Source organism: Macaca thibetana, chromosome 3, assembly GCF_024542745.1.
Source record: "Macaca thibetana thibetana isolate TM-01 chromosome 3, ASM2454274v1, whole genome shotgun sequence".
NCBI lineage: Eukaryota > Metazoa > Chordata > Mammalia > Primates > Cercopithecidae > Macaca > Macaca thibetana.
In genome coordinates this window covers 131,094,764-131,118,240 of record NC_065580.1, presented here as the reverse complement: position 1 = coordinate 131,118,240, position 23,477 = coordinate 131,094,764, and the positions used below count along the sequence as shown (strand labels likewise).

The 23,477-nt window shown below is 45.2% G+C and overlaps 1 protein-coding gene across 6 annotated transcripts in view; it reads right to left on the bottom strand.

Moving 5' to 3' along the window:
• CALN1 (calneuron 1) overlaps window positions 1–23,477 on the bottom strand; it is a 662,896-nt gene that overhangs the window by 249,326 nt on the left and 390,093 nt on the right. The window lies entirely within an intron of this gene.

The window sequence follows — 23,477 nt, the reverse complement described above, 5'->3', positions numbered from 1 at the left end:
GTCACCCACATATACATTTAGTCATCAAGCCTTCTTGATTCCACCTCTTTAGTATCTGTGGCTGCTGTATCTTCCTCATTACTCAATGGCTAGTTCTCTTTTCAACAACAAAGGTGAGAAAATCCTTCCAAGAATTAATGTTCGTAGCTACAATTCTGTTATGAGCAGCATGGCTTTTACACTCTTACCTTCACAGCCTCTTCTATGCAGTTCTCAGTTTAATTCCCCCAAACCAAATCTGATCATGCTTTCCACATTTGAATAAACTTTTTTTTTGTTTTTTGAGATGGTGTCTTGCTCTGTTGCCCAGGCTGGAGTGCAGTGGTGCAATCTCGGCGCACTGCAACCTCCACCTTCCAGGTTCAAGCGATTCTCATGCCTCAGCCTCTTGAGTAGCTGCGATTACAGGAGCGAGCCACTAAGCCCAACTAATTATTGTATTTTTAGTAGAAGATGGGGTTTCACCATGTTGCCCAGGCTGGCCTCTAACTCCTGACCTCAAGTGATCCACTTGCGTTGGCCTCCCAAAGTGCTGAGATTACAGGCATGAGCCACTGCACCTGGCCTGAACAGCACCTTTGATTGAAAATAGGGATACCACCTCAGCATAGCGTTCAAGCCTCACTATCTCTTTTGCATCCATTTGTCCCCAACCTTTGCATAAGATGCAAGTTCCTTCACACCTCTGCGTGCATGTGTATGCTGGTCCCTCCGTCCGAGATGCTTTCTCTCACTTGTCTATCTGGTGAATATCTCTTTCTCTAAGACAGAGCTGAAATGCCATGTTCTCTTTTTGTTTTATTCCTGATCTCATTAGGCAGAACTGGTCGAACTTTTTTTCTCTCTCTCCTACTAACTCCATGTGTACCTACTGTAGAATTTAAAACCATGTAACCCGGCCAGGCACCGTGGCTCATGCCTGTAATCCCAGCACTTTGGAAGGCCGAGGTGGGTGGATCACCTGAGGTCAGGAGTTCGAGACCAGCCTGACCAACATGGTGAAATCCTGTCTCTACTAAAAGTACAAAATTAGCTGGGTGTGGTGGCCCACAACTGTAATCCCAGCTACTTGGGAGGCTGAGGCAGGAGAATCGCTTGAATCTGGGAGGCGGAGGTTGCAGTGAGCCAAGATCGCATCACTGCACTCCAGCCTGGGCAACAAGAGCGAGACTCCATCTCAAAAAATAATAATAATAGAACAATACAATAAAAGAAAACCTTATATCCCAGTCACTGATTTGCATGCCTATCTCACAAGTGAAAGATAGTGAGTTCTGCAAGGTCAAGGACTTGGTCTGAAACATCTTTGTATATGGAACACCAAAGCAGGCCTTCAGTATGTACTTGTACAATGAATGAATGATGTCTCTTGCTCGTTCTTTCTTTGTTCAATTCAGCATCTGTTGGATCCTTCATGCTAGAGCTGACAGTAACCAGAAGGTGGACTTGAGCCAACTCAACAGACAAAAGCGAACCTGCAAGGCATTATTGGATCCTCCAGGAGTCATCAGTGTAGCATTCTGCACCCTTAGAACTGCTCAAAAGGGCAACTCCATCAAAAGTTCACCACATCCCTATCTTGGCTGCAGCCAGCACAGACAGCCAGGTGTCTGCACACAAGAGTTTGCCCGAATGCCCACACATAAATCAATGCCCTCTCAGAGTGCATTCACCTTCAAAGAATATTCATTCAAAACCTATCTCACCATGCCAAGCAGATGTGAGCATCAAGATGCCAATAATTCGGAACAGATTGTCCAGGAACAGATCCCAGCAGAGGTCAAACTTCCTAAAGGATTAGGGAGGCGTGGCAAGTCAATGGGAAAGGGAGGATTTAACCACCAAGTGACGAGGGGCCCTCAGTGGCCTCTGGAGAAGAAATCGATTTACCTCATCATTCAACAAGATACTTCTAAAATTTCATTCTTGCTGATAATCATAAGAAAGCGAATTCAAGCAACAATGAGGTACCATCTTGCCTTCAAAATTAGCACACTAGTCGACGCTGCCAGAAATACCAAGAGATCGCCTCTATAATGCATTCCTGGTATATTTGTCCCAGGTATAGACAGGAAGTACCAATCAAGATCCTGTAAAGTGCTGTTTCCTTTGGATCTAACAACTCACCTAAAAAAATAGAGGGGGGCTGGGTGAGGTGGCTCATGCCTGTAATCCCAGCACTTTGGGAGGCCGAGGTGGGCAGATCATTAGGTCAGGAGTTCGAGACCAGCCTGGCCAACATGGTGAAACGCTGTCTCTACTAAAAATACAAAAATTAGCTGGGCCTAGTGGCAGGCGACTGTAATCCCAGCTATTTGGGAGGCTGAGGCAAGAGAATCGCTGAACCCGGGAGGCAGAAGTTACAGTGAGCCGAGATAAGACCACCGCACTCCCACCTGGGCGACAGAGCAAGACTCCGTCTGGGGAAAAAAAAAAATAGAGAGGGGGGTCTTGCTATGTTGCCCAGGCTGGTCTTGATCTCCTGGGTTCAAGTGATCCTCCTTCCTCAGCCTCCCAAAGTGCTGGGATTACAGGCATGAGCCACCATACCTGACCTTAATAACTTCATTTTTAAAGAAAAAACAAAACAACATTATCTCGAATACAGAACAAGATATTTGCCTACAGATAGATACTCAACCAGTGTTTGTAAAAGTGAAAAGTAGAAAGCTAGAGGGAAAAGAGAATGGCCCAGTCTACTAGAATTTGACACCTCTGAAAGCTAACTCCATGTGGCTCCACGTCTTGGACAGACATGCTTGTTACACACGTGCAGGAACTCTCTGCTCAGCCCAAATCACCTCCCCTGGTTATAGGTGGGGCTGGATGACCAGTCTCAGACTAAATTATGCATTCTCAAGAGAGACAGTATCACCAACAATGGGGTTAAAATGGATTCTTAGGGAACAAAATAACATTAGCCAATGTTAGATATTACAAAGGCTTGTGGCTCTCCTAGGGCACAGTACATAATACACAGTGTATCTGTATAAAATTTCAAGGGGGTGGGACAACTGGAAAAATGCCTATCTGAAAAGGCTCTTGGGTGGTGCTTATTTAAAGAAAGAAGAGGAAGGTTAAGAAGCACTGGACTAGCAGATGCCCCAAGTACTGTGGTTCTTTTTGCTAGGTACTCCCTCTGGAATGCGGGTCTATCAGCAGTGGGCATCATCCCACTATCTGCACCCACAGTGAGGTCCAACTGTTCATACAGGCTTAGAAGCTCAAGGACGTGGATCTAAATTTTTGCAAAGACGTCATGAGGGCCGGATGCGGTGGCTCATGCCTGTAATCCCAGCGCTTTGGGAAGTTGAGGAGGGTGGATCACTTAAGGCCAGGAGTTTGAGACCAGCTTGGGCAACATGGTGAAACCCATCTCTACTAAAAATACAAAAATTAGCCAGGTGTGGTGGTAGGCACCTGTAGTCCCAGCTACGTGGGATGCAGAGGCAGAAGAATCGCTTGAGCCTGGGAGGCGAGGGTTGCATTGAGCCAAGATGGCACCACTGCACTCCAGCCTGGGTGACAGAGTGAGACCCTGTCTCAAAACAAAACAAAAAAACAACAAAAAACAAATAAACAAACAAAAAAACACATGAGACCTGATCTAAGATATGTCCGCCAGGCTACTTAAGCTCCTGACCGTGATATAACGGGCACCATTCCCTCCCACTCGGGAATCTCACAGTTTACAGGATGTGGCAAAACCCATGCTTGCCAGCACCAGGAGAATGAGGCCGTCTTTGAACACTGCACCTTCAAGGTAGGAGGAGGAGCGAGACCACCCACCTCTCTGAAACCTTGCCTTAGGGTGCAGGGAGCGCAGCAGTTTGGAACTGGTGCATTTCACAGGTCCACATGGAGCTCTGGACCAAATCATCACAGCACCAGGCAGAGCTCACAGATGGTGCACTTGGCTGGGAACTACAGACCAAAAGCTGACAAGCAGAAACGATGCTTCTGAAACACATCCTGGTCCTGGCAAAGGGAGCAGCTCATTTGCTATTCCAAATTGTTGGCCAGAGAAGAAGCGACGGGGAAGGGCACTCAGGATCCTACGGGCAGGGCCAACTATGGCGTGGAGTACACGTGACTTGGCAGAAGAGGTCCAGATCATGGAAGTATTTGCTTCCAGTCATTTAGGAGAGGACATTTGGAATCCCAGATTGGTCGATACGTGTTTTTTGCTTGTGATACTGTGATTTATAATAAGAAATGCATATTGGCCAGTCACAGTGGCTCATGCCTGTAATCCCGACACTTTGGGAGGCCGAGACGGGTGGGTCACTTGAGGTCAGGAGTTTGAGACCAGCCTGGTCAACATGGTGAAACCCCGTGTCTACTAAAAATACAAAAATTAGCTGGGTGTGGTGGTGCACACCTGTCATCCCAGCTACTCAGGAGGCTGAGGCAGGAGAATCGCTTGAGTCTGGGAGGTGGAGGTTGCAGTGAGCTGAGGTCATGCCACTGGCCTCCAGCCCGGGTGAAAGAGCAACACTCCATCTCGAATACACACATATAGATAGACAGACAGATAATAGATATAGATATAGAAATCTTTGTCTCTGTTTCCTGGTACACAGTTCATAAAACACTTATAATTCTGTAAGTGATAGGGGTGCAAGGAGCATCTTTTGTTCTAATATTTGGTCTTTGACCCCAGTTCCTGGCCAGAACTCCTAAATGCTTTGGAACTTCCTGGGTGACAGGAATGTCTTTTATTCTAATGAAGCACTTCTTGGTGGGCTTCCAGTGGGAGATGATCACCAGAAACACCAAACCATGATTAGAACCTTGGAAATTTCAGCCCCATCTCCCCAACCTCCAGAGAGGAAAGATGAGCTGAAGATTGGGTTAATAATCAATCATGCCTACACGATGAAACCTCCAATAAAGGTCCCTAATGTATGAGGTTCAGAGAGTTTTCAGGTTGGTGAACACACAGAGTTGCTGGGAGGATGGTGCTCCCAGAGAGGGCATGGAAGCTGCATGTACCACTCCTATTACCTTATGCCTCTCTGGCTTTCTCTGAGTTGTATTCTTTTCTAATAAATGGGTAATAATCAGTAAAGTGCTTTCCTGAATTCTGTGAACTGCTCCACTAAATGAATGAACCCAAGGAGGAAACCTGTGATTTGTGGTCAGAAGCACAGGTGGCCACGTGGACTTTGAAATGGTGTCCTAAGTGGGAGCAATCTTGTGGGACTGAGCCCTTGACCCGAGGGACCTAATGTAAATGGCAATTGTCTAAACAGGTGCTCCTCAAATAATGCTAACTTCAGGTAGATAGTAACAGATAGTAACAGAATTCAATTTAATTGTAGGACATCCAGTCCAGTGTTTGCAGATAACTGGGGAATTGCTTGGTGAGGGAGAAAAACCCACACTTTGGTCTATTTGGTCTTGAGCATGAGAGTATCGGGAAAACAGTCTTCTTTTCTTATACAATCTCTTTGTTACTCAATGAGGAAATCGGGGTTTCTCCAGGCCCACGGTTGGAGGAGTAATCAGGGTAGGTCTCCCATATCTCTAGCTGTCTCCTGATATTTCTCAGCTCTGGTTCCTAAGTATGTAAGGACACAGCACATTTTCTGCAGACCTTCAGTAAATGAAGACTCTTCTTTCTAATCCACAATTCTGTGCCAACCCTACTGGTAAACATGAAGTTTCTATTCCGATTTAGACTATGGAAATGACCTCTTTAGCAGATTTTAATTTAACAGACAAACAGGGCTGGGAATATGCCCCAAAAGTTATCAGCATTGTACCCAGAAGTCTGATCTGTATGCCCCCACAACCTCAGTCTCAGGGGAACGGAGACAAATAGAATCTCAGAGGTAGGTTTTACACTAAGTCCCTAAAAACCATTCCCAAGCTGCCAGGCTGAAGCAAGGTCCAGGAAACCTGATAATCATAATCATAATACTATCTAAGATTTACTGGGCACACACAATGCAGTGGACATGGTTTTTTAAAATACCCACATATGATTTTTTTTTTTTTTTTTTAGAGACAGGGTCTTGCTCTGCCACCTAGGCTGGAGGGCAGTGGCACCATCATAGCTCACTGCAGCCCCAGACTCCTGGGCTCAAGTGATCCTCCTGTCTCAGCTTATGGAGTACCTGGAACCACAAGAGCATGCCAACACTCTTGGCCAATCTTTTAAAATTTTTTCAGAGACGAGGTCTTGCTATGTTGCCCAGGCTGGCCTCAAGCAATCTACCTGCCACAGCCTCCCAAAGTGCTGGGACCTCTGCTAACTCATTTACATCTTCCTGTTGCCCATTTGACAAATGAGAAAACTGAGGCCCAAAGAGGTTCAGTAGCTTGCAGAAACTTACGCAGGGAGTAGAGCCGAGATTCCAGCCCCAGCAGTCTGCCTGTGCTTTTTATGGCCTTTCAAAAGGTCACTCATTGACATGGTCTGTCTGGATCACTGTCTCCTGATCCCGGCTTTTCTTACCAAGGGAGTGCTACGGCACCAGGTACACAGAGTCAAACTGAAATCTAAATGGCTCCCTGTGGTCTAGCTCTTGCATCTCAGGTCAGCCACCAGAGGCTATTCTTCATCATTTCAGAGAGTGATAACAAGTAATAGGAACCACTTATTTAATACTTGCTATGTGCCAGGCACTGAGCTCAGGGCTTTACATGTATTACCTTGTTTAATTCTATGCCAACACTATAAATAGGTTCTCCCCTTCCACATTTTATCAATGAGAAAACTTAGAAAAGAAGAGGTTAAAAATAACTATATCAAAGCCATGCAGTTACCATGAGGCAGAGTGGGGGCTCAGCTCAGAACCATAATTGCTTTGTTTTTTGTTTTTCTAGAGACAGGATCTCACTCTCTCACTCAGAAGTGCAGTGGTGCAGTCATAGCTCACTGCAGCTTTGAACTCCTGGGTTCGAGTGATCCTCCCACCTCAGGCTCATGAGTAGCTAGGACCACCACTATTTGCCACCACGCCTGGCTAATTTTTTTTTTTTTTTTTGAAACAGAATCTCACTCTGTCATCCAGGCTGGAGTGCAATGGCACGATCTCGGCTGACCACAACCTCCACCTTCCGGGTTCAAGTGATTCTCCTGCCTCAGCCTCCTGAGTAGTTGGGATTATAGGCACCCGCCACCATGGCCGGCTCATTTTTATATTTTTAGTAGACATGGGGTTTCACCATGTTGGCCAGGCTGGTCTCAAACTCCTGACCTCAGGTGATCCGCCTGCCTTGGCCTCCCAAAGTGCTGGGATTACAAGCGTGAACCACTGCACCCGGCTCCTGACTAATTTTTAATTTTTTGTAGAGACAGGGTCTCACTATGTTGCCCAGGCTAGACTTGAACTCCTGGCCTCAAGTGATCCTCCCACCTCAGCTTCCCAAAGCACTGGGATTACGAGCGTGATTCACTGCACCCGATCAGAACCCTGGTATTAACCCCAATGTTGTACTGCCTTCCCTTGACATCAGAGACCCCAGCTCTTGGTCCTGGCATAGGATCACAGGATCTCAAGCTCTTTTCAAAGCTTGAGAGTTATAGTGTGTTTTCCTATCTGGGCGTTTAGGAAGGAAGTTAGTGGGAAATTGGGATAGATGGCTATCAAGGGCTTTAATGCAAATGGCAATTGTCTAAACAGATGCTCCTCAAATCTCCTCTTTGACTGCAGTCAGGATCTTAGTAATTCTCTATGGGTGCTCCATTGTCAGGGAGGGGATTCAGGTCTTTCACATAGAACCCTGCACACGTCTGAAACCTCCTCCACCAGAAAAGAACTGGTCTGATGAACAAAACCTGTCCAGGCCCTGCAGGGTCCCATCAAACTGCCATTACAGAATCACATAACCCCAAAAGACAAAGGTAACCCTCTTCCCAGATCTGCAATCTTTCATGGAATTCAGGAGGTTCTAAATGCAAAAACTTTGATTAACTTCTTTTATGACTCTTGAACGAGCAAGTAGCTGCAGAAAGAAAGAATGTAATTCACTCCGACCAGGCCTCATTTTCCCTTCTCCAGCTTCCAAATATCATGATCCACTTAGCAAGAAGCACAGAAAGCTAACCTGCCAAGGACTGCGTCTCGTGGTTTCCCACTGCTATGTGAGTCAAAGTAATGAACTTGAACTAGGGCAGGAAGCTGCAGGAGTGCCAGGACTGTACAACATTCATTAAGACCAACCAGGCGAAATTCTCACAAGGAGGTAAAATAATCCTAAAAAAAAAATCACTGCAAAATAAAAGGGAAGAGAGGAATATACAGGAAAAATCGGTGGGCTTCAAAGGGTAACAAGGAGACAAGAAAAAATGTCTATCTGAGACTCCATTCAAATTAGTTGACTAAATCCCCAAAGCATAAGGCACAGCTTAGCTTCCAGGGGCTTGCAATCCATTACCCAAGGCAGAATCAAGGGAGTGCTGTAATTGACCTCAAAGCATTGTGCTAAGGCAGGACAAAGTCAGGAACGCAGGGTCCAGAGAGGTCACTCTCCACGGTTTTGCAGTGAGCCTTTAAAAGAGGGAAGGATTCTAATGAACTGCAAAGGGAGATGAGCTGAGTGGCCTGAGCAAGGGTGAGGATGCTAGGAAGGAGGGAAGGTGACCGATCACCCTTCAAGCTGGATAGAGGATCCCCATAGGAAGACAGCAGGACCAGCTGGGCCCAGAAGGTTAAGGCAGGCTGAGGGGCTCATCTTCGACGCAGAGTCAGTAGGACCTGCCCAGGCTTGGGTATGAAAGCGCCAGACCTTTGCTCACCAAAGATCAATCTGGGGACAGTATGAAGGTTGGACTGGATGGGGCAGAGCTGACTGGGGAAGGGGTCTTAGTTAAGACAATAGGGAAGGCAGCCAGTGTGGAGGATGGGGATTGGAGAAGACTGGATACAAGAAAAGGGCATTTCAGATGGAACTGACGAGACATGGCAACTGACTGGAAGGGTAGGAAGAGCAGGAGGCAAGAGTGACGCTGAGGTGTCTGGTTTGCAACACCGAAGGGACAATGAAACTAATTAGGAATAACAAAGATGTCAGGAGGAGGACGTGCTGGGGAAATGCTGGTTTTGAGGTGCAGTCAGGGAGTCAGGGAGTGCCTGGTGTCAGGGAGTGCCTGACAGCTAAAAAATGTGGATTTAAAAGTCTCCAGGATGTGCCCAGGAACGGTGGCTCACGCCTGTAATCTCAACACTTTGGGAGGCCGATCAGACAGATCACTTGAGGCTAGGAGTTGGAGGCCAGCCTGGTCAAGACGGCAAACCCCATCTCTACTAAAATACAAAAATTAGCCAGGCATGGTGGTGCATGCCTGTAATTCCAGCTACTCACAAGGCTAAGGCATGAGAATTGCTTGAACCTGGGAGGCGGAGATTGTGGTGAGCTGTGATCATGCCACTGCACTTCAGCCTGGGCAACAGAATGACAGAGTGAGATTCTGTCAAAAAAAAAAAAAAAAAAAAAAAAAAAAGTCTCCAGGATCTATGGGAAGATCTCTCAGATCTTCAAGATAGCTTCTCAAGTTGAAGAAGCAAGGTATAGAACTGTATTTTAGTATGCTACAATTTGGTTAAAAAAAAAAAAAAACAACACAGGGAGGTCGGCCGGGCACGGTGGCTTACGCCTGTAATCCCAGCACTTTGGGAGGCTGAGGTGGGTGGATCACGAGGTCAGGAGATCGAGACCATCCTGGCTAACAGGATGGTGAAACCCCGTCTCTACTAAAAATACAAAAAAATTAGCCAGGCGTGGTGGCGGGGGCCTGTAATCCCAGCTACTGGGGAGGCTGAGGCAGGAGAATGGCGTGAGCCCAGGAGGCGGAGCTTGCAGTGAGCCAATATCACGCCACTGTACTCCAGCCTGAGCAACAGGGCCAGACTCCATCTCAAATCGCGCCACTGTATTCCAACCTGGGCGACAGGGCGAGACTCCCTCTCAAAACAAAAACAAACAAACAAAAAAACCAAACCAAACAAACAAACAAAAAAATGGGGAGGTCAAGGAGAATATATAGTCTGATTTCTCTGCATAAGTATTTATGTAAAAATATCCAGACACATACCCACTCCCCAAAAACTAATAATAGCAATTTATTCATCGGCACGTCTGGCAGGTGGGGCACAGGAATAGTAGAGCGTGTTCTCATGACAGCTCCTTTTCTTTTTTTCTTGTAGTAAAATAGACATAATAATATAAAATTAACTATCACAATTATTTTTAGGGGTACAGGTCTAGTATTAAATGCATTCATAATGTTGTGTAACCATTACCACCACCGTCCATCCTCTGAATCCTTTTCTTCTTGCAAAACTGAAACCCCCACCCATGAAACCATAGCTCCTCATTGCTCCTACCCTCCAGCCCCCGATGACCACCATTCTACTTTCTCTCTTGGATTTTGACTACTCCAACTATCTCATGCAAGTAGAATCATGTCTTTTTTGTGTCTGGCTTATTTCAAGTAGCATAAAGTCTTCAAGGTTCATCCTGTTGTAGCCTATGCCAGCATTTCCTTCCTTTTTTAGGCTAATAAGGAGGAACTTACTTCTGTCATTTTCCTATTTGTTTCCCATATGCCTTAAAGTTTTTAGTCCCTTATTTCCTGCATTGCTGTCTTCTTTTGTGTGTAGTTGATCTTTTTGTAGTGAAACATTTAAATTCCTTTCTCATCTCCTTTTTGTGTATATGTCTATTTTCTTTGTAGTTGCCATGGGGATTACATTTAATATACCAAAGTTATACACTCTAATTTGGATTTATACCAGCTTAACTGCAATAACATACAAAAATACTACTCCTTTACATTTCCATTCCCACTCCTTTCAATTGTTGATGTCACAAAATTACCTCTTTATACATTACATGGCCAAAACCATAAACTAGTAATTTTTGAAAATGCATTAGTCTTAAATTATGTAGAAAACAAAATGTAGAGTTAAAAACCAATGTTACAATAATATTAGCTTTTATAATTGCCCACATAATTGTACCTTTATTGTGATCTTTATTGCTTCGCACAGCTTCAAGTTACTGTCTAGTGTCCATAAATTTCAGCCTGAAGGACTCCCCTTAGCATCTGTTGCAGGGCAAATCTAGTCATAACAAACTCCCTCATATTTTGTTTATCTAAGAATGTCTTAATTTCTCCCTCACCTTTGAAGGACAGTTTTGCTAGATATTGGATTCTTGATTGACCAGGATGTTTTTTCTTTTATCATTTTGAATATATCAGCCCATTGCCTTCTTGCATCCAAAGTTTCTGGTGAGAAACACGCTGACAATCTTACTGACGATCTCATATGTGATGAGGTGCCTCTCTCTTACTGCTACAAAGATTCTCTCTTTGTCTTTGTCTTTTGAAAGTTTGATTATAATGTGTCTTGCTGTGGGACTCTTTGAGTTCATCTTACTTGGAGATTGTCAAGCTCCTTGAATGTTTATATTAATGTTTTTCATCAAATTTAGGAAGTTTACAACCATTCTTTCTTCAAATATTCCCTCTATCCCCTCCTCTATGATCTCTTCCTCCAGGACTCCCACAATAGGTCAATTGGCCCACATGATGGTATCCTACAGATTCCTTAGGTTTTGTTCATGTTCCTTCAATCTATTTTTTTCCAGTCTTGGTAATTTCCTTTGTCCTATCTTCAAGTTTACTGATTCTTCCTTCTGCCTGTTTGAACCCCTCTAGTGAATTTTTCATTTCCATTATTATACTTTTCGGCTTTAGAATTTCTCTTACGTTTCATTTTGGGTTTTCTGTCTCTTTACAGATATTTCAACTTACTTCAAAATTATTTTCTTGACTTTCTTAATGTCTTTCTTTATTCTTTGTGTAGTAGATCTGCCATCAGGTCTTTTTCAGGAACAGCTTCTGTTTATTTTTTTCCCTTTGAATGGGCCATTCTTTCTTGTTTCTTTTATGCTTTGTGATTTTGTTTTGCTGAAAACTGGATATGTTAATGTAACAAGTGGTATCTCTGGAAATCAGATTCTCCCTTCTCCCAAGGATTTATTTTTTGTTATTACTTTGTCATTTTTTATTTGTTTTGATTTACTTGTATTGTTTTAGTTTTTGTTTACTCTTTTGGTTGTCACCCTGGCTGGAGTGCAGTGGTGTGATCACAGCTCACTGTAACCTCAAACTCCTGGCCTCAAGCCATCCTCCCACCTCGGCCTCCCAAAGTGCTAGGAGCTAGGACTACAGGTGTGAGCCACCCTGCCTAGCCTTAAATATCTTTTCATAACTTTTGGTATTTGAACCATATCATTTATTAACTCTTCAAAAAATAAATAAGATGTAAAGACTAAATAATGAATTCAGTTGTTTGTATCCAGTCAGATGAACTCATCGAGGTTCAGAGGAAGCAAACACTGCATTGATCAGTGATCAAAACACAGATCCCTGATATTTGGAGGACAGGATGTTTTTATTTAACCTAGTTCTCGGAAACTGTGTGCAAGCTACTCCTGGAATTCATACACAGTTTCCTGAAGCACCAGTACAGGGTTGTGGGTGGGGAATGGGGAGCTGCCTTTACCACCCAAGCCTGAATATCTTGTCTCTATGCCAGTGATCAATCTGACTAAACTGAATGTCTTCTCAGGTCTTTTCTGTGCCTGTACCTTTCCCTGGGCCTGTGTAGTCACTTTCTAGTGTTCCTTGTAGAGGCAATTGCTTTTGAATGTCCTGCTACTTAATGTCTGGCTCCCCAAAGAGGGAAAATAAAAGTGGGGAAGTGGGGGGAGGGGGGTGGAGGGACAGGACACTGGACCTTAAAATCTCCTGAAAGCAACTTCAATCAGAGGGGGAGGGGCTTGCAACAGGGGGCCAGGTGCACCAGCAATGGCTTCCAGCCTCTTTGTCTGCACCTCTGTAATCAGAACCACTGATCAGTGATCAGAACACAGGTCCCTGGTATTTGGAGGACAGGATGTTTTTATTTAACCGAGTTCTCACAAATTGTGTGCACGCTGCTCCTGGAATGCATACACAGCTTCCTGGAACACAAGTACAGTGCTGTAGGTGAGGAATGGGGAGGTACTTTTACACCACCCCCAAGCCTTCTCCTGGAAGTTTCAAGCCTTCCATGGACTCCAGAATTCCCATTCCATCAGCATGGCAAAAACTGAAATTACTTTTGCATCAACCTAGCATCTATTTTTTTTTTTTTCTTGTTTGAGATAGAGCCTTGCTCTGTCACCCAGGCTGGAGGGCAGTGGTGTGATCACAGCTCACTGTAACTTTGAACTCCTGACCTCAAGCCACCCTCCCACCTCGGCCTCCCAGAGTGCGAGTGTCAGAGGCGTTTGAACCAGAGCAACTCCATCTTGAATAGGAGCTGGGTAAAATAAGGCTGAAATCCTCTGTACTGCATTCCCAGAAGGTTAGGCATTCTAAGTCACAGGATGAGATAGGAGGTCAGCACAAGATACAGGTCATAAAGAACTTGCTCATAAAACAGATTGCAGTAAAGAAGCTGGCCAAAACCCACCAAAACCAAGATGGCAACGAGAGTGACCTCTGGTCCTCCTCACTGCTACACTCCCACCAGCACCATGACAGTTTACAAATGCCATGGCAACATCAAGAAGTTACCCTATATGGTCTAAAAGGGGGAGGCATAAATAATCCACCCCTGGTTTAGCATATCATCAAGAAATAATCATAAAAATGGGCAATCAGCAGCCCTCATGGCTGCTGTGTCTATGGAGTAGCCATTCTTTTATTCCTTTACTTTCCTAATAAACTTGCTTCCACTTTACTCTACGGACTCACCCCACAATCTTTCTTGCATGAGATCCAAGAACTGTCTCTTGGGGTCTGGATCAGGACCCCTTTCCTGTAACACTAGGAGCTAGAACTACAGGTGTGAGCCACCCTGCCTAACCTTAAATATCTTTTCATAATTTTTTATATTTGAACCATATGACTGTTCAAAACCATTTACCTGTTCAGAAAAGGTTCAGAACCATTTACCTGTTCAAAAGGTAAATAAAATTTAAAAACTCAACAGTGAATTCAGTTGTTTGTATCTAGCCAGATGAACTCATCAAGAGCAAAGGAAGGAAAGGAGCAAGGCAGGAAAGAGAAGAGGACTATGAGGAGCAGCTGTGTAGGTGGCGTGTTGGATGAGCTAGACTCCACAGGGTGCAAGCAGAAACACTTTGCTCTTTCTCACAACTCCCTGTTCAAGCTTCCCTGTCTCAAATCCTTCCCTGAAGAGAGCACTGGGCTGTCCCATGGCTTTGTTATAGACTCTTAAGGAATCAAAAGTCATCCAGTAACTTTTAGATAATAAAAGATCCCGTGCAGGCTACTAACCACATAACCACAGACTTCCCTCCATTGAAAGAAAACACCTTCCCTCTTTTGACTTGGGCTTGACCCAGGCTAGTAAACCTAGAGTGAGGAAGAGGAATAGATCAAGGTCTCCCCCACCACCACCACTCTTATTGAGTCCACCTTCTTCCCCACTGTGCAGCTGTGGTTTCTAGCCACACCATAGTTGGATAGACTTGGAAGAGTAAAGGAAAAGGGGGGCCCGGGCCTCTCCCACTTTGGGCTACTGAAAATGTCCTTCCAAACCTCTGGGCTTCTGAAGGTCTCTCCCTCCTCTGAGGCAATATTAGCACTCTAGGAGGTCCTCAAAACATCCCCAAGCAGGCTCCTCCATTGTCCCATGTATCATTGAGATGGCAGCTCTTCCAAAGGCAACCCTCTCCTGTTCTGCTTGGTTACTAAACTCAACAGCAGCTCTAGCCCCAGCCCGGGCCTTTAAACTTTTTGCAGATGGCTCAAACATAAGCTGCTGTATGCTTCATGCTGCAGCAATCAGAAGTCAATCTCTACAAATGGCGCTTAGGAAACATCTTTAGCTCAAATGGAATGAGAAAACACCCCTTCCCCACCCTGAGAATTCTTTTGCCTAATCCTTTAATGTCAACCTCTTAAAAAGTGTTAGGAAGCTGGGCATGGTTGTAATCCCATGCCCATGAATCCCTGGTTCATGCTTGTAATCCCAGCACTTTCGGAGGCTGGGGCAGAAGGATCACTTGAGCCCAGGAATGTTGTGCCTGGGCAACATAGTGAGAGCTCATCCCTACAAAAAGTACAGTAAAAAAAAAAAAAAATAGCCAGCCGTGATAGTATGTGCTTTTAGTCCCAGCTACTCAGAAGGCTAAGACAGGAAGATGGCTTGACCCTGGGAAGTCATGGCTGTAGTGAGTTATGATCATGCCACTGCACCCCAGCCTGGGCAACAAAGCAAGACTGTCTCAAAAAATAAATTAATTGAATACAGTTGAATTAAATTTAAAAAGTGTTATGGACTGAATTGGGTCCCATCAAATTCATAGGTTAATTCCCAATATGGTTGTATTTGGAGACAGGGCCTTTAATGAAGAAATTAAGGTTAAATTGCCTCATAACTATGGAACCTTAATCCATATGCACACACGCACAGAGAAAATGTCCAAGTGAGGACACTGAGAAAACGTGGCCATGTGCAAACCATGGAGAGAGGCTTCAGTAGAAACCAACCCAACCAGCATCTTCAGGTTGGGCTTTCAGCCTTCAGAACTACCAAAAAATAAATAAATAAATAAATTTCTGTTGATGAAGCCACCAGGTCTGTGGTATCTTGCTGTAGCGGCCCAAGCACACTGATACACAAAGATGAGGAAGAACAATAGGAAAATGGCAGCAGAGCTGATGCCATCTTAGCTTGGGGGTGGTCTAGCATGTACTTCTAGGAGGAAAAGTTGGCATCTACTGTATTATTCTTCAGCTTTAGGGCCTGAAATTGAGGCAACAGAGTGCCCTTTTGATATCCTATTACACTCCATGTTAAGAGGCGGGAGATGAAGGACAATGGGAACAAAATAGTCTGACAAGAGAACCAAGAGAAAGGCAGGTGCCTGAGAGATCAAGGGAGACCTCCAATCAAGGGCAGGTGGTTAGTCTCTAGTAATGTTCAATGCCACAGAGGGCCAAGTAGGATGAAGACCGAGAAAGGGACATTGTGGGACTGATTACCGGAGTGAGGGGATCGGGGTGTGATATGTTTTGGCTGTGTCCCCACCCCAATTTTTTTTTTTTTTTTTTGAGACAGCATCTGGCTCTGTCACTTAGGCTGGAGTGCAGTGGTGCAATCTCGGCTCACTGCAACCTCTGCCTCCTGGGTTCAAGCAATTCTCCCATCTCAGCCTCCCAAGTAGCTGGGATTACAGGTGCACACCACCATACTCAGTTAATTTTTGTATTTTTAGTAGAGACAGGGTTTCACCATGTTGGCCAGGCTGGTCTCGAACTCCTGACCTCAGGTGATCTGCCCACCTCAGCCTCCCAAAGTGCTAGGATTACAGGTATGAGCCACCACACCTGGTGCAAACCTCATCTTGAATTGTAGCTCCCATAATTCCCACGTGTCATGGGAGGGACCCAGTGGGAGGCAATTGGATCATGGGGGTGGGTCTTTCCTGTGCTTTTCTCTAGACAGTGAATAAGTCTCATGAGATCTGACAGTTTGATAAAGGGGAATTCTCCTGCACATGGCCTCTCCTTCTTTGCCTGCCACCATGTAAGACGTGGCTTTGCTCCTCCTTGCCTTTTGCCATGATTGCGAGGCCTCCCCAGCCATGTGGAACTATGAGTCCATTAAACCTATTTTCTTTATAAATTATCTAGTCTCGGGTAAGTCTTTATTAGCAGCCTGAGAACAGACTAACACAGAATAGCAAGATGGCAAAAACCATGTTCTTGCCCTGACAGCAGCACCAGAATTTTTATAAAAGGGACTTAGGAGTAGCAACTTGGTTCAAAGGGGGCTGCAGGCTTTCAGACGGGTTATGCATTGGAGGTATCTCACGTTAGGTGGGTGGGCCATGTGTTGGAGGGACACCCAAGACCCATTACCATGTTCAATAGTTTGGTACAAGTCCTCCCAAGGCTGAGCATACAGTTGTAAGTGTAGCTATAATTTATTACGAAGAAAGAATACAACACACAATCATCTAAAAGATCCAGAGTGTGGGGCAAAAATCTAGAGGAAACCAGACTCAAGATTTCAGAATCCTCTCCCAGTGGCATCCACAGGACAGGCATCACTCCCCTAACAACGAGTAGTGTCAATAGATGTGAAATGCTGCCCGCCAGGAAAGTTCACTAGAGAATAAATGTCCAGGGTTTTCACCGGGGGCTGGTCATGCTGGCACTCTCTGCCTGGCATGTACTCAAATTCAAGACTCAAACAGGGGCAGGAGCAGTGGATCACACGTATACTCCCAGCACTTTGGGAGGCTGAGGCTGCAGGATTGCTTGAGGCCAGCAGGTTGAGGCTGCAGTGAACTCTGACTGTGTCATTGCACTCCAGCCTGGGCAACAGAGTGAGACTTTACCTCTTAAAAATAAATAAATAAGACTCCCAAAAGGAAAATGGTGCTTAGCATAAACCATATTGTTTGAACAAACAGGCCATGATGAACCACTCTTAAGAGTTTTAGGAATGGTGGGACCCCTCCAAAACTCCAATTTTCCAGAAAGCAGCTAAGGGCCAGCCTTGCAAATGTGCCATCCTAAGGATATCTTGCTAGGCCAACACTTCTGCACACACCCCCACTCTCATTCTGAGTTCCTGAGTCATTGAGCCAAGGCCACAAAAATTTATAGAAATAAACATTTCAACCTAGAGCAGGAATAGATGCATGGCTTCTCGTGGTTCAGAGGCCCTAATATAGATCTTGCAGCTGCTGGTGACACAAGGTAGGGTCCTTCCAGATTTGGGATGTTTAACTCTGTGCAGTGCAAGGGTGCTGCTGTTATTCTGAAAGAACTAGCACAGTCTCGTCATTCTCTGCTTCTGTTCATGGAATTTTACATTCAGCAGGCTCTCCTAGTTCCTGAACTACCTTATCCCCGCACAGCTGGTCAAAGTTAAATAAAGGTCTGGACAACCCAGAGAGGTTCATTGCCTTCACCAGTCCAGCACCCCCAGGAAGCCCATTTCCCAGGGGAGTGGAACAATAAGCACAAAGTTTTTATATGTATTACATAATGCAGAACAATAAAAATAGAAAAAAATGCTTTTATGTACACTTTAGATTAGAATGAAAAATATCAGTTAACCATAGCAGAGTAGGAAAATCAAGCCAGGCATGGTGGCTCATGCCTAGAATCCCAATAGTTTGGGAGGCTGACCCGGGAGGATAGCTTGAGGCCAGGAGTTTGAAACCAGCTTGGACAACATAGCCAGATCCCATCTTTACACAAAATTTTAAAAACACTTAGCCAGGTGTGATGGTCCTATGCTTTGGTCCCAGCCACTCTGGAGGTCGAGGCAGAAGGATCGCTTGAGCCCAGGAGTTTGAGGCCGCAGTTGTCCAGTTTGGACAAGAGTGAGACCCTGTCTCTTAAATAAAAAAGAGGTAATGGGGTTGTATTAGTTCGTTTTCATGCTGCTGATAAAGACATACCTGACACTGGGCAATTTAAAAAAGAAAGAAGTTTAGTTGGACTTACAGTTCCACATGGCTGGGGAGGCCTCACAATCATGGCGGAAGGCAAAGGAGGAGCAAGTCACATGGATGGTAGCAGGCAAAGAGAGAGAGCTTGTGCAGGGGAACATCTCTTTTTAAAACCATCAGGTCTTGTAGACTTATTCACTATCACAAGAACAGCACGAGTAAGTCCCCCCACCCCCACCATGATTCAATTACCTCCCACCAGGTCCCTCCCACAACACGCGGGAGTTCAAGATGAGATTTGGGTGGGGACACAACCAAACCATATCAGGGGTGAATACAAGAGTTGGGGCAGCACTTCCTAGTGCTGCTATTGTCCCCTCTCTCTCCTCTCCTCCAAAGAGCAGAACAGCAGGAGCAAATCAGATGGGGTTGGCTCCCAGGATGTGCTAAAAGTTTGTGCTCAGAGCTGAAGCCCATTTCTGGTCGTGTTTCTCACCTATGTGGTAGGTTCATCCAGAGCCAGCCTCCTCAGAGTAGGACAAGCCACCTTACCCCTGTCTTCTTTTCTGCACGGGGAGATGGCGGCTGAGCAAGGCAGATATAAAGGGGAGCTTTATTTCCCATTCCAACTTCTCCTATACACACGCCTCCCTCAGGGATCCATATGGAAGAGAAAGTATCCAGGCAAGACAGAAAAAGGCCTCTCAATTGCATCAAACCTCACCTTCTATCTACTCCGATGGTTGCAGGGTATTTTTTAACCTTCAGAGAATAATTGCAGCTTAAATTTATTTATTTATTTATTTATTTATTTATTTATTTATTTTTTAGGCAGAGTCTTGTTCTGTCACCCAGGCTAGAGTGCCGTGGTACAATCACAGCTCACTGCAGGCTCAAACTACCGGGTTCAAGCGAAACCTCCTGCTTCAAGTTCCTGAGTAGCCAGGACTACAGGTGTGCACCACCATGCCTGGCTAATTTTTTACTTATTTAATTATTTGAAGAGATGGGGTCTCGCTATGTTTCCCAGGCCGATCTCCAACTCTTGGCCTCAAGCAATCCTCCCACCTCAGCCTCCCCAAAGCAATGGGATTAGAGGCGTGAACCACTGCACCCAGCCACAGCCTAAAACTTCTGATCTGAAATATGTTAGGCGTTTTGAGAATATGGATGCAATGACGGCAGAATAATCTTGACTTCAGGATTAAGAGGCACGGAGATACCAATTTCCGACGTTTTTGCTCAACTTCTCATGGAAGTCTCCATGAAACTAGAAAAAGACACAAAGTCACAGCGGTCCTAGAAGCTGAAGATAGTCATCCAGTTGAACGAATCTGGGGAACGTACACTCAGCATGGCTCCAGTGAAGCGGATGGAGAAGTGAAGCTGGTGGTCTCTGCAAGCACTACTAGAAAGCACCTGCCAGGAAAGGGTAGGAAGTGGCGTGAACAGCATACGCTGCCTGCCCCAAGCTGGGAGACCCAGGTCTGCAAAATCAAGGCACCCAGACAGCCAGCTCCTGACTATGTGTGCTTGGATTACCAGGAAGTCTGGCATCTTGTCCCCCTTCTGTTTTATCCATTTCCTCTCCCTTCTTGGTGCCTCTGTTTTGACCCTGAGTTGCAGGAACAACCCCAGCATATTACATGGGGAGAAGTTCCAGCACCAGAAAGTAATGCAATGAGTGGGAGCCATAGGCTCCACAGGCTCCAGTTTTCTTCCTCCTTTTTCTTTTCTTTTTTTTTTTTTTTTTTTTTTTTTTTTTTTGAGACGGGTCTCTTTCTGTTGCCCAGGCTGGAGTGCAGTGACACAATCACAGCTGACTGCACTTCCAATTCTGAGGCTAAGGCAATTCTCCTGCCTCAGCCTCCCTGAGTAGCTGGGACTACAGGCACACACCACCATGCCTGATTCATTTTTAAATTTTTTTGTAGAGAGGCAGGATGTGGTGGCTCATGCCTGTAATCCCAACACTTTGGGAGGTGGAGGCGGGTGGATCACCTGAGGTCAGGAGTTTGAGACCAGCCTGGCCAACATGGTGAAACCCTGTCTCTACAAAAAATACAAAAATCAGCTAGGTGTGGTGGCAGGTGCCTGTAATCCTAGCTACTCTGGAGTCTGAGGCAGAAGAATCACTCGAACCTGGGAGGCAGAGGTTGAGTGAGCTGAGATCGTGCCATTGCACTCTAGTCTGGGCAACAGAGCGAGACTCCCTCTAAAAAAAAAAAAAAAAAAAGGATTGAAAACTAAGGCCAGGTGCGGTAGCTCACCCCTATAATCCTAGCACTTTGGGAGGCCGAGGCAGGAGAATTGGTTGAGCCCAAGAGTTTGAGACAAGCCTGGGCAACCTAGCAAAACCCTGTCTCTATAAGAAATACAAAAATTAGCTGGGCATGGTGGCATGCGCCTATAGTCACAGGTACTCATAAAGCTGAGGTGGGAGAATCACCGGAACCCGGGGAAGTCAAGGCTGCAGTGAGCCAAGATTGTGTCGTTGCACTCTAGCCTGGACAACAGAGTGAAACTGTCTCAAAATAAAATAAAATAAAATAAAATAAAATTGAAAACTAGTGGGGAATCATAAGGTTTAATCCAGCAGAGAAGGCAAGCATTGCCCTTCAATGTACAAAGACAAAATTAACCCCTCCAAATTATTCACTATCAGAGAGAAGAAAGGGGAAGAAACACCTGCTTCATGTTAGATATGGCCAGTGAAAGCCTTCCACAAATAAGAGTCTGTATAGACATACTAAGATGAAATGAAAATACAAGAGGCTGAAACAGGAGTGGAAGGAGGCCGAGAGTCGTGGCTACCTGTAATTTCAGCACTTTGGGACATTGAGGTGAGAGGCTGGGAGTCTGAGACCAGCCTGGACAACATAGCAAGATGTCATCTCTACAAAAGAAATAAAAAATTAGCTGAGTGTGGTGGTGAGCACCTGTAGTTCCAGCTACTTGGGAGGCTGAGGCACGAGGATTGCTTGAGCCCAGGACTTAAAGCCTGCAGTGAGCTATGATGGCACTACTGCACTGCAGTCAGAGTAACAGAGCAGAACCTTGTCTCAATAAGATGAAAGAGAAAAAAGAAAATAGAGTCTGGCTTCAGTGAGGAGGAAAAGCAAGAACAATAACAATGCACCAGCAAAGTCAAAGCCTACCTGGGATGCTTTGGCAGGAAACTGCAACTTCTAACTCACGTCAATAAATATTTACCCAAACCCCTGATGTGGCAGCCATCGTGCTCGGCCTTGGGGATACTGCAGTGAACAGGGGCCACGTGGATACTGTCTTCTAGGAAATTAGAGTTCAGCTGGGAGCACAGACAACCAAGGACTCACAAGGGTGTGTGTGTTAAAAAGGGGAAAATGCTGCAGAAGGAAAATGCAGGGAAATTGGATATTGTCTGGGGCAGTGGTCTCCACGATGTGAGCAAAGTAAGAGATGCTCATAAGCATCTATCACAGTGTGGGCACAGGTATCGGAGGCTTCATTCATTCATATTGCTGCTTTTTTTTTTTTTTTTTTTTTTTTTTTTTTTTTTTTTTTTGTGAGACAGAGTCTTGCTCTGTTGCCCAGGCTGGAGTGCAGTGGCATGAACTTGGCTCACTGCAACCTCTGCATCCCAGGTTCAAGTGATTCTCCTGCCTCAACCTCCCACGTAGCTGGGACTACAGGTACGTGCCACCACACCTGGCTAATTTTTGTATTTTAGTAGAGACTGGGTTTCACCATGTTAGCCAGGCGGGGCTTGAACTCTTGAGCTCAAGTGATCCACCCGCCTCAGACTCCCAAAGTGCTGGGATTACAGGCGTGAGCCACCCCACCCAGCCCATATCTCTTTTTAATCATCGTTTTCAATTTCTGTTTTTGGGGTATGCGTTTTAAGGGCCACCATGTATGAGTAGAGTAGCGCCTGCAGGTGACTTGATAAGGAAAAAACAGGGACGGGGTAGGACACAGGAGCTGGGAAGGGCAGAAAGGGAAGCCACTGTGTAATGGAAAAGTTGAAATCTGCATGATATGAACTTTTTACTTATACACTTCAACTTCGTATACTCCTCATGTTGCTTAAAATAGCGTATTAGTATATTAATTTTATAGAGGTAAACATAAGTGCTTTTTGAAAAATATAATTTCTTTCCTTTTCATTCCCTCCCTCCCTCCCTCCCTTCCTTCCTCCCTCCCTCACTTCCCTCCTTTCTTCTCTGCCTCCCTTTTTCCTCCCTCCCTTCTTCTCCTTCTCTTCTTTCCTTCCTTTCTTCTCTGCCTCCCTCCTTACTTTCCTTCCTTCTTTCCTTCTCTGCCTTCTTTCCTCCCTTCCTTCCTTCCTTTCCTCCCTTCTTTCCTCCTTCCTCCCTTCCTTCCTCTTCCTTTCTTCCTTCCTTCCTTCTCTCTCTTTCGACAGGGTCTCGCTGTGTTGCCCAGGCTGGAGTGCAGTGCCATGGTTATAGCACTCTATAGCCTCAACCTTCTGGGCCCAAGCAATCTTCCCACTTCAGCCTCCCAAGTAGCTAGAACTACAGGCGCACACCACCATGCCCAGCTACTTTTATTTTATTAGTATTTTTGGTAGAGACAAGGTCTTGCTATGTTGTTCAGGCTGCTCTAGAACTTCCAGCTTCAAGCAATCCTCCCACCTTGGCCTCCCAAAGTGCTGGGATTACCGGTGTGAGCCACCGCACCCAGTCAGAAAATATGATATCATATTATCTGGGGTAGGAAAAGAACAACTCCCATAGCAGAATAAATAGCAACAGCAGCAGCACAGATAATCATATCAATAACCTACAGCCCTGACCTAGTCTAGACAGGGAAAATAAAAAAGAAGTAAAATGATGAGAGAGAAAGATAACACATGAAACACAGAAATTGGAGACTTGAACTTTACGAGAGGGAAAGACACAAGGATCCGAGAATACTAGAAGGTATAGTAATGAGACAATTTTTCTGAGCTAAGAAAGGGAAGACTTTCACGTGCTATCAATCAATAGCAGATCAAATAAGCAAATACTAATAACATCACTCACCGT